Source organism: Phyllobates terribilis, unplaced genomic scaffold (genome assembly GCF_046119375.1).
Source record: "Phyllobates terribilis strain yellow unplaced genomic scaffold, ASM4611937v1 Scaffold_10__3_contigs__length_209671492, whole genome shotgun sequence".
Classification (NCBI taxonomy): Eukaryota; Metazoa; Chordata; class Amphibia; order Anura; family Dendrobatidae; genus Phyllobates; species Phyllobates terribilis.
In genome coordinates this window covers 163758335-163771004 of record NW_027362770.1, presented here as the reverse complement: position 1 = coordinate 163771004, position 12670 = coordinate 163758335, and positions in this window count along the sequence as shown.

Genomic DNA, 12670 nt, shown 5'->3' with positions numbered 1-12670 from the left:
TAGCTACACATTTAAACACCGCTTTGCTTATTGGTCGCCGACGCTGGGCGCAACCAATCACCGATTTTGGGCCACATTTAAATAGTGTCCGCGACCAATCAGCACCGCGGTGTTTGAATGTGGAGACAAGATCGGTGATTGGTCGCGGCCGATATTTAAATGTGGCACCCAAATCGGTGATTGGTCGCGCCCAGTGTCGGCGACCAATCAGCACAGCGGTGTTTAAATTTGGCGCCAAGATCGGTGATTGGTCGCGGGCATCGCCAGCGACCAATCAGTGATTTTTAACACAAATGTCCGGACCTTTGTAACACCATGCGGATACTGTGGGGACATCAGCGGCTAGGGTGTCAAGGTAGAACCGGGGAGCGGCGCTGCGGGGCGGGATACTTCTGCTGCGAGCAGTCGCTCATGTCCCGGCTTCTCGCAGAGGAAGTAGCGGTACAGGCAGCGGCGCTCCCTGGTCCTCACCAAGACGATTCGATGATTGGTCACGGTCTTCGGACCCGACCAATCACTGATCTTACCGCAAAAGTTAAACACCGCTGTGCTGATTGGTCGCGGACGCTGCCCGCGACCAATCACCGATTTGGGCGCCACATTTAAATATCGGCCGCGATCAATCAGCACAGCGGTGTTTAAATGTGGAGCCAAGATCGGTGATTGGTCGCGGCCGATATTTAAATTTGGCGCCCAAATCGGTGATTGGTCGCGGGCAGCGTCCGCGACCAATCAGCACAGTAGTGTTTAACTTTGGCGGCAAGATCAGTGATTGGTCGCGGGCCAAGACTGCGACCAATCACCGATTTGTGCGGCACATTTAAATAGCGGCCGCGACCAATTAGATGTCAGCGCCGCTCCCCGGTCCTCCCTTGCGGATACTGTGCGGATACTTCCGCTGCGAGAACCCGGGACATGAGCGGGCGCTCGCAGCAGAAGTATCCCGACCCGCAGCGCCGCTCCCCGGTCCTCCCTTCACACCCTAGCCGCTGATGTCCCCACAGTATCCGCATGGTGTTACAAAGGTATGGATATTTGTGTTAAAAATCGCTGATTGGTCGCGGGCTCTGCCCGCGACCAATCACCGATTTGGGCGCCACATTTAAATAGCGGCCGCGACCAATCACCGATCTTGCCGCCACATTTAAACACTGCTGTGCTAATTGGTCGCGGACGCCAGCCGCGACCAATCAGCGAGATTGGCGCCAAATTTAACCAACGCTCTGCTGATTGGTCGCGGACTCCAGCTGCGACCAATCAGCGAGATTGGCGCCAAATTTAAGCAACGCTCTGCTGATTGGTCGAGGCCGCCGGCCGCGACCAATCAGCGATTTTGGCACCAAATTTAAACACCGTTCTGCTGATTGATCGCGGTCGCTGGCCGAGATCAATCAGCAGTATTGCCGCAAAATTTAAACACCGCTCTGCTGATTGGTCGCGGTTGTCGGCCGTGACCAATCAGCAGTATTGCCGCCAAATTTAAACCCCACTCTGCTGATTGGCGCGTCCGCCGGGTGCGAACAATCAGCAATTTTGGCGTCAAATGTAAACCCCGCTCTGCTGATTGGTCGCGGTCGCCGGCCGCAACCAATCAGCAGTATTGGCGCAAAATTTAAACCCCGCTCTGCTGATTGGTCGCGGTGGCCGGCCGCTACCAATCAGCGATTTTGGTGCCAAATTTATACAACGCTCTGCTGACTGGTCACGGTCACCGGCCGCTACCAATCAGCAGTATTGGCGCCAAATTGAAACCCCGCTCTGCTGATTAGTCGCAACCACCGGCCGTGACCAATCAGCCATATTGGTGCCAAATTTAAACACCGCTTCGCTGATTGGTCGCGGTGGCCGGCCGCGACCAAGCAGCGAAATTGGCGCCAAATTTAAACACCGCTCTGCTGATTGGTCGCGGTTACCGGTCGCGTATAATCAGCATTATTAGTGCCAAATTTAAACACCGCTCTGCTGATTGGTGGCGGCCGTGACCAATCACCATTATTGGCGCCAAATTTAAATACCGCTCTGCTGATTGGTCACGTTCGCTGGCCGCGACCAATCAGCATTATTGGCGCCAAATTTAAACCCCGCTCTGCTGATTAGTCGCGACCGCCGGCCGTGACCAATCTGCGATATAGGCGCCAAATTTTAACACAAAGATTGGTCGCGGTTGCCGTCCTCGACCAATCAGCGATTTTGGCGCCAAATGTAAACACCGCTCTGCTGCTTGCGCTCGGTCGGCCGCATACATATTCTAGAATACTCGATGCATTAGAATCGGGCCACCATCTAGTCTATATATATAATCGTCTTATCTCGTCTGTCTGTCTTTCTGTCTGTCTGTCTGTCCTGGAAATCCCGCATCGCTCATTGGTCCGGCAGCGGCCAATCAGCGCCGCGGGATTTCTGAAAAAAGATGGCGGCCTTTAGCGGCTCATCTGCGGGACGGAGATGCAGCCGGGAGATGACCGGCGCGAGGTGCTCATCTCCTGGCCGGTAGCAGCTGAAGGACCCCGACCGCCGGCGCCGCTGACCTCCATGCGGCTAGGGTGTCAAGGGAGGACCGGGGAGAAGGCGCTGCCGGTCGGGATACTTCTGCTGCGAGCAGTCGCTCATCTCCCGGCTTCTTGCAATGGAAGGAAGTAGCCGCACAGGCAGCGGCGCTCCCCGTTCCTCACCAATACGATTCCACTCCCCGGTCCTCACCAATACGATTCGATGATTGGTCGCGGTCTCCGGCCGCGACCAATCACTGATCTTGCCGCAAAAGTTAAACACCGCTGTACTGATTGGTCGCGGACGCTGCCCGTGACCAATCACCAATTTGGGCGCCACATTTAAACACTGCTGTGCTGATTGGTCGCGGACGCTGCCCGCGACCAATCACCAATTTGGGTGCCACATTTAAATAGCGGCCGCGACCAATCACCGATCTTGCAGACACATTTGAACCAATCTCTTCTCGCAGCGGAAGTAGCCGCACAGGCAGCGCCCTCCCCGGTCCTCAACAATACGATTCCGCTCCCCGTTCCTCACCAATACGATTCGATGATTGGTCGCAATCTCTCGCCGTGACCAATCAGTAATCTTGGCAAAAAAAGTTAAACACCACTGTGCTGTCCGCGACCAATCACCGATTTGGTCGCCACATTTAAATAGCGGCCGCGACCAATCACCGATCTTGGCGCCACATTTAAACACTGCTGTGCTGATTGGTCGTGGACGCCAGCCGCGACCAATCAGCGAGATTGGTGCCAAAGTTAAACAACGCTCTGCTGATTGGTCGCGGACGCCAGCTGCGACCAATCAGCGAGATTGGCGCCAAATTTAAACAACGCTCTACAGAAGGGAGCAGCCCGCGACCAATCAGCGATTTTGAACACAAATGTCAGGACCTTAGTAACACCATGTGGCTACTGTCGGGAGATCAGCCGCTAGGGTGTCAAGGGAGGACTGGGGAGCGGCGCTGCGGGTCGGGATACTTCTGCTGCGAGCAGTCGCTAATGTCCCGGCTTCTCGCAGCGGAAGTAGATTGGCGAGATTGGCGCCAAATTTAAACAACGCTCTGCTGATTGGTTGCGGCCGCCAGCCGACCGCGACCAATCAGCGAGATTGGCGCCTAATTTAAACAGCGCTATGATCTCCCGACGGCAAGTGTGAACGGAGGACTGAGGAGCGGCGTCGCCGGTCGGGATGCTTCTGCTGCGAGCAGCCGCTTATCTCCCAGCTGCTCGCTGGGCGGCAAATTTAAACCCCGCTCTGCTGATTGGTCGCGGTGGCCGGCCCCGACCAATCAGCGATTTTGGTGGCAAATTGAAACACCGCTCTGCTGATTGGTCGCTGTCGCCGGCCGTGACCAATCAGCAGTATTGCCGCCAAATTTAAACCCCACTCTGCTGATTGGTCGCGACCGCCAGCCGCGACCAATCAGCGATTTTGGCGCAAAATTTAAACAACGCTCTGCTGATTGGTCGCGGACGCCAGCCGCGACCAATCAGCGAGATTGGCGCCAAATTTAAACAACGCTCTGCTGATTGGTCGTGGACGGCAGACACGACCAATCAGCGAGATTGGCGCCAAATTTAAACAACGCTCTGCTGATTGGTCGCGGCTGCCAGCCACGACCAATCAGCGATATGGGCGGCAAATTTAAACCCCGCTCTGCTGATTGGTTGCAGTGGCCGGCCACGACCAATCAGCGATTTTGGTGCCAATTTGAAACACCGCTCTGCTGATTGATCGCGACCAATGAGCAGCATTGGCGCCAAATTTAAACCCCGCTCTGCTGATTGGTCGCAACCGCCGGCCGCGACCAATCAGCGATTTTGGTGCCAAATTTAAACAACGCTCTGCTGATTGGTCGCGGTCGCCGGCCGCGAACAATCAGCAGTATTGGCGCCAAATTTAAACCCCGCTCTGCTGATTGGTCGCGTTCGCTGGCCGCGACCAATCAGCATTATTGGCGCCAAATTTAAACTCCGCTCTGCTGATTAGTCGCGACCGCCGGCCGTGACCAATCTGCGATATTGGCGCCAAATTTTAACACCGCTTTGCTGATTGGTCGCAGTTGCCGGCCTCGACCAATCAGCGATTTTGGCGCCAAATTTAAACACAGCTCTGCTGATTGCGCCCGGTCGGCCGCATACCTATTCTAGAATACCCAATGCGTTAGAATCGGGCCACCATCTAGTAATGTTTATAAAAGGGTAGCAGACTCATTTTCAACCATCTTCCAAGCTGTTAGGCAGCAATTGTAGCCCCGCACAGTTGGACCAGGATCATCCATATATTACAAGGTTGGTTCCCTGCAGGAATGAGCTTCAGAACAAAACGTCTTCCGGTCATAATAGCGAATGACTAAGCATCTCAGTAGCTTGACTGGTGGTAATCAGAGGGCTGGTATATACGGACCTGCCGGGTCACTGTGGTTTTCCCCGGCATAATCAGTTGTCAGCCCGGGGAGTCAGAAATCAAACCTACGGCAGTTCCTATCTAATAGAGACAACCCCTTTAACATGCTCATAGTAGGACCCTTATCCCCAACAGCATCCAATCAACACGCACATATGAACTCTATTATTAAAATAATTTTAGTAGCTGTTATACATATGTCTATAAAGTGTAATCACACAGCTCAGTGGGATACAAAAAACACGACTGCCCGGGTCTAATAAATACTCCCCACCGCTCCCGAGAACAACTTCTCCGACTTGATAACAACTAATTATGACCAAAGGCTTTAATTTTTTTAACAAGCCCACAATGCAATTTAAGCAAAGGCTTTAAATAATGACACGAAAAAATAACAACAGAAACATTTTGTATATTGAGGCACGACTGCGGAGAAAGGTTGAAATGAGCAGATGAAAGACATGGCCCAAAGGAATTGTACTACCAATTATTTTCTTCCACTGGCATATGACTTGTGTTATAATAGGCAGCGCATGGACACCTCTCCTTTGTAATCTACTTCCCTAGTCGATAAAGGATTTACATTGAAAAAAAAAAAGTCTTTTGCACTTACTATATTTTTTTCTCTATTACTTTTATCATATTTTTTCACATTTTTTTTTCAAACCAACTGCCGACCGCTAACTGTAAATATTATTAAAAAATAACTGTCAGAATTTAAATTTGAAATTTGAAAACAGTTGACTGTTAACGCGAAGGTTCCATTTCTTAACTGAACAGTTCCGCGAAGGTTCCAGGTAGCTGTGATATTAATATTTATCACAAATTATGAATTTTATTTTTTAAAATAATATCTAAAACTATCACCTAGACACATATAACCTTTTTTCTTCATTTTTTACAATTTCTTTTTAGAAAACTTATGTGTCTGACTAATGAAATTGTAAAAAACTTTAAAGTAAAAAAAAAAATCTATAGTAATTTCATAGCTGAATGAAGTCACCTAATGTGTCAATATGATAAAAATGATTAGGAACAGGCGATCGACTGATCGATTTGGTTGCGGTAAATTTCATTAAAAATTTTATTAATTTTTTTTATTGTCCGTGACCGTATTTTTTGCTCATTTTTGTTGTCTGTCTGATCGATGCTTTGTAAGATCAGTCTACTATTTTTCTTCATTTTTTTTTTTTTAAACACATTTTTGTAGGCCTTCGTTGACTAGTAAACAAATGATGTGAAATTCGGCATGAGTATCGCCTCCTTCCCATTCTTATTCATAGGCTCGCTGATGTTTATTCAAAGGGTTTTTTTTTTTTTTTTTCATCCATTCACGGCAGGAACTTCCATCACAGGCAAAGAGCCGGCCATAAAGAAAAGCATGTAAAAGCAAGAAAAGCAAGATTTAACTGTATAAAAGATGAGGCCTTGAGCTGGTGTAACACATCTACGGGGAGAAAAACAAGTTAGATATTTCCAGAAAAAAAAAATAGGAGTTGAAGAGTTTCACCAGTCAGCCATGAAATGGGTTGTAGCAGCTGATGTAGAGGAGAAAAGAGCTAGAGGGAGCCAAGGTTAAAGTTGGGGGAGGGGAAAAAAAAGAAAAGTAGGGAATTCCATAGCAAAATCTTTAAAAAAAAAGTCTGGAAATTTTATTTTTAGGGTTTTTTTTAGTGGTCAACTGCCATTTTTCGCTAAAAAAATTGTATACTTTTTTGTTTTTAAACCTTTTTTTTATTGTTTTCGCTCCTTCCTTTCTCTTAGAGGCATCTAATCTGACTGCAACAATCGTTCCCTTGAGATTTAGTGCACTTTGCATTTTTATATCTCCGATTGCCCTGAGGTTTAAAAAATTCAACGACCTCATGATTTTTATTCACAGACTGCTCTTGTTTTTCTTTTTCTTTTTCATTTTTTTTTTTTTTCTTTTTATATAATCTTTTTTTTTTTTTAATTAGACTCATTCAAGGGTTTTTGTTTTATTTTTTAAAGTTAAAAACAAAAAAATAAAGTTTGATAAAATGACATTTTGCGCCATTCATTTTCAAATTTAATTTTTGGAAATTAGTTAGTTACACCCGGTATCGTGCTAGAGTTGAATATACTTTAGGATAGTTTCTTATTAAAAACTACTTTTTTAATTTTAATATTATTTAATTAACTATCATTTTTCAATTTAAAACAAAAAATATTTAAAATATTTTATTTTTTTGCTATTTTCTAACCACTTAACTGAAACGTAATATTAATTTATACTTTGGATGTTTTACGTTATTATTTTTAGTAATTTTTGCTTTTGTGATTTGTAAAGCTCTAAATCTACTTATGCAGCGAGAACTTTTTGGTAGTGATTTTCCCAGCATATTCAGCTTTTTATTTATATGTATCCCTTTTGGTTAGTTTTGGGAGTGCCTTACAAATAAAACCAGCCATTCATGAGTGCCTCTTGAGCTGGAAGATGATTCTTTTGCTACTCCTTTGTTCCAGGGTCCATGCATAGAGCTAAGGACTTCATTTCCCAGCATCCTATTCTCTCACTGTCATGCACGTTGCACTTTGACCTCTAAACAAGAGGGAGTAAAAATCAGCAGACTGAATAGCTCAGAGATTACCTTGGATTATTTATGTTTGGTATTGGCATCCACGTCTTGTGGCAATCGGTGAACTTTGCTTGAAAGGACAATCCACTTACAAACATTTATGGACAGAAAGAAAGTTGAGTAGATAGATAAATAAATATTATATAGATAGTAAAAATCAAATTTGCTTCGAATTTGGGGAACTTTTGATTATCTCGAATCAAAGCAAATGACAACATTAAAGGCATGTTCGACCAATTTTTCGAAGAGGTCCTACAAGAAACTTCAGAATGTGTTGCATAACCATGCCACTTTTAAAAGGCTATGCCACCATCTTGCCCCATTTCCCACCATCTGAATGTCCAGACACTATTTGTCTGATAAAGAACATCCACGACCTTTTAGATGTTTTGCTTTTTGGGAGGTTTCCGGAGGCTTTGGTGGTGCCTTGGAGACTTTCCAAATCTTCCTGAAGTCCAGAGGTCTTGGGAATTCTAAAGAAAGTAGTATCTAAGATTTTTTTGAAAGGATTTAGTTCTCTGCCTCATCCCAGAACGAAAATATCCCTGGTTATTGCAGAGTAGCTCGTAGGCACCCCACTTGCACCCAGCACCCAATTACAAGTCTCATAAGTTGCTTTCCCAGAAGTAGCCATACTTGCCAACTCTCTTGGAATGTTCAGAGCCTCATAGGAGAAGGGGAGACCTCCTGGACTCCCAGAAGAATTTACAAAATTCCTAAAGCCTCCCAAATCCTCTTAAAAAAACAGGTTTGGTGGTGCCAAAATTCATATTCGAATGTAGTCACGGGAAGGAGGGCATGGTCTGGCATACCGGCCAACTTTTCACAAAGGTTCTACAGGAAACTTCATTGTGTGTCCCACAAAGTTTTGCATAACCTTGGGCCCCGTTAAATGGCTATGTCCCCACCATGCCCCATTTCCCACCCCTTGAATGTGTGTCTGGATGCTTTTACTCTGTCTGAAAACAAACAGCCAATAACATGCAAAGATAACTGTCTGGGAAGTTATGAGAGGTTTTGGTGGTGCCTGGGAGATTTGGCAACTCTTCTGGGAGGTCTCTCCTCTGGGAGAATTCGCAATTATGATCAAAGAGATGTTAAAGAAAGGATTTCTTTCTCATGGGCTAAAAGAGTTGGTTTTCAGCCTCAAACCAGTACCTAAATACGTTGGAGCCTGTCAGCAACCCTCCTTAGATTGAGTGGTTGGCCCTATGTACCACCAGCTACCTCCCAGTTGTACGCAAACTTTCCAAATCTTCTAGAATGTCTTTGAGGCTCCTTGAAAAAGGTTAGACCTCTTGCACTCCAAGAAGAGTTGACACATCTCCAAAGAGCCTCCAAAGAGAAAGCCTTCAAGAAAGCAAGGACTTCAGTGGTGCTTATATGAACATTCAGGGGGGGGGGGGTAGAAGGAGTCAAACGAAAAAAAATAAAAATAAAAATTCACCTTTCATGGTTTAATTTACTCTGGGTTGAAGTTTGGCTGTAGTCTTGGCTATTGAAAGTTTTCTTGATCTGAAGTCTTAAAGCAAGCTCAATGTACTACTGATATTACGTGGTGCCGTTGAGTCATAATATGGACCTGTAAAGATTCGGTGTGCTGCCATATAGTGTTGGGGTTCAGGGCAATGCTATTTGCATGGATCCTTTCTTGTATTTCTACTGAATAACAGCTGATACGCTAAACCACATGGCTTTACTACAGATGTCCTGAGCTTATTCCCTCTCATCAGCAGATGTATGGAACAGCAGCTTCTCCTGGACTTGTACATCATATAGAACAGATTTGCGAGTCGCTTTCCGCGATCCTCATTCCCACATTTACGTGCTTGTGTTCATACTAAGGCCTGACGATTCTTTCTAATCACAGCTGATTACATTAGTGGAATAAAAGCTCTAGTGCTTGATGTCGAGCAGTAACCTAATTCATTATTTCATTGAGCTAATGTGCACAGATTCGTCTTAAAGGGAAACTGCATGTTTTAAATGTGTCCACACATGTGATGACAAAGCATTTAATCTTAATTATCTAGACGTCTATTTTCAGTAGGCCAGGAGACATAGTCTATTGTCTGAACGTTGACTATTGAATTTATGTGTTTTTCTTCGGTTTTTCACGTGCTATTGTCATATGAGTCTGAATGTTTGTTTTAAAGGTGTCCACACATGTGACGACACATCATTTAATCTTAATTATCCAGACGTCTATTTTCAGTAGGCCAGGAGACATAGACTATTGTCTGAACGTTGACTATTGAATTTATGTGTTTTTCTTCGATTTTTCATGTACTATTGTCATATGAGTCTGAATGTTTGTTTTAAAAGTATCCACACAGGACAAATAGGCCGGTGTAAGACAAGTATAAAGTAAATTAACCCTGAGATGTGATATCAAAGCTGTCACTTTTTATCACAGAGTCATATAAAAAAAAGTTCACGCCACGGAATGACTAAGACATTTGGAAAAAATGTACTAATCCTACGTAATTTATAGACATTAAAAACTTTAAAGGTGCCATATCCATCAATAGGATATGCCATAAATATTGGATGCGGTTCTGATAGGTGCAATCTTCAAAGCTCAGATGGAAATTAATATAATTGCTCATGCACGTTCAGAGCCCCGTTCTCCAGATAGATGCGGATCCCAATGGTAAGAACTGCATCGATCTGAAAAATTTGACATATATCATCCATGTCTCATATGGAACAACCCTTTTAAAACCTTGTCTCCAGAATTGTGGAGAAGTAATGTCTCAAATTTTTTTGCATTCTTCTTTCTCAAAATGTGCGACTTTTAACAATTTTCCATCCCTATTCATAATTTTTTTTTTTTTTAAATAGTGGGCCTGATTTAGCAGAAGTATGGCCTCCAACAGCCTGAAAAATTAGCTATAAATTTATAGCAGGAATTAGTGTTAAAACATAAAGCGTAGATTTGGATTCGTAGTGCAAAGAGCCAGAAGTGCATCTTACACAAACATGCTTTAGATAAATTTAGATAAAAAGTTATTACTATCTTTTGGTGTCACTGAAACATGGCTCTGTTCATGGTAGCCTTGCAGCCTCTAATAGGACTTCAAAAGACAGGCTTTGCACAGACCACTCCATCTAGCTTGTCCTGGAGGCAGGGGCGTATATTGAAATCATGGGGCCTATAGCAGAGGCTCTAATTGGGCCCCCCTAGAAAAAAATAATATTCGGCAGGGTCACAAAACAGCATATCTCACTACTTTGCAGCCCTTACAATATAATTGTCTTACTATTAAAGCCCCTAGATTCCCCTCTCATTGCCCCCATAAAGTAGGATGCCAACAAACGTGCCCCCTAAACACAGTATAATACCCCCACAGTGAATTCCTTCACAGTACCCACCACACACACTGTATGATGACCCTACTGTACCCCCCCGGCAAAGTATGGTGACCTCAACACAGTATGATACCCCAACTGTGACCTCAACACAGCCCCATACAGTATAATGGCGCCAACACAGTTCCCATACAGTATAATGGACCAACACAACCCTCCATACAGTACGACAGCCCCAACAGAACCCTCCACATTGTATGATGGCCCCACTAGCCCTCCAAATAGTATAATGACCCCCACACAGCCCTCCAAACAACATCATCGCCCCCACACAGCCGTTCACACAGTGTGATAGACCCCACACAAACCTTCACTCTGTATAATTGCTCGTATACAGTATAATGGCCCGACTAGCCCTCCAAACAGTATAAAAGACTGATTAATCGCGGCCGGCCACCGCGACCAATGAGCAAGATGGGCGGCAAATTTAAACGCCGCTCTGCTGATTGGTCGCGGTGACCGGCCGACCGCGACCAATCAGCGAGATTGGCGCTAAATTTAAACACCGCTCTGCTGATTGGTCGTGGCCGCCAGCCGCGACCAATCAGCGAGATTGGCGCCAAACTTAAACAACGCTCTGCTGATTGGTCGCGGCCGCCGGTGACCGCTACCAATCAGTGATTTTGGCGCCAAATTTAAATACCGCTCTGCTCATTGGTCCCGGTCGCCGGCCGGCCGAGACCAATCAGCGAGATTGCCGCCAAATTTAAACAACGCTCTGCTGATTGGTCGATTTTATCGCCAAATTTAAACAAGCTCTCCGGTCCTCACTAACACAGTTCGCTGATTGGTCGCGGCCGCCACCCGTGACCAATCACCGATATTGCCGCCAAATTTAAACACCGTTTTGCTGATTAGTCGCGGTTGCCGGCCGCGACCAATCAGCGATTTTGGCGCCAAATTTAAACAACGTTCTGCTGATTGCGCCCGGTCGGCCGCATACATATTCTAGAACACCCGATGCGTTAGAATCGGGCCACCATCTAGTATAGTATAATGCCCTCCATAGCAGCATAGATATAAGAACAGAACCAGGGTCAGGTATAAACTATAACTGGCAACTGAAGGCAGGGAGCTAAGAGTTTATATAGTGAGAGTCTCACCCAAAGCTCAAAGAAGGAAGATAATGAGAGCCATATTTAGAAATTAACTCCCAAGCTCACTGCCTGTGAGGCACCACATGTCCCAGAAATCAAACATCACATCGCCCTCCAGTAGCAGAAGCAGGGGGAGCCCGACAATTCTCTCTCATTTAACTAAGGTAACCTGCTCCAGGCTCTTAGGAATTTACTGCGACCTCTGTATCTTCTGTGCACATTAAGTTCCGGTAAGCAGGATGCTCTCATGTTGTGCTCCTGCCAAAGTATGATCATTTCTGCTGTTTGCTTACTCAGCAGAGACAACTGGTACAATATAGTATAATTTTATCAGATGTGTCAGGTCTGACAAAAGTCAGAGGCAAGGGATTCCACCTGATTCACCTGTGGGGGAAGCAGAACATTTTACCCCTATATCCTTGCTTACCAGGGCTGCCCACCAAACAACCTCATGGTATCCTCAACATTCTTTTTCTTCCAAATGTCAGCATTTTCTTAACACATTTCCAAGCATCTTGGCTAGTAAATTAGGGTCAGCTAAGTCTCACAGTCCGGAGCTACCAAAAATCAGGACTGGAATGGCCGCTTTTGGGCATGCTTTACAAAAACTATGCCCCCTTTTGGTTCCAGACAAGGCCAAATTTACAGAAATTCTTTCTGAATATTTGAGACACTTGCATAAAATTTGGATTTCTT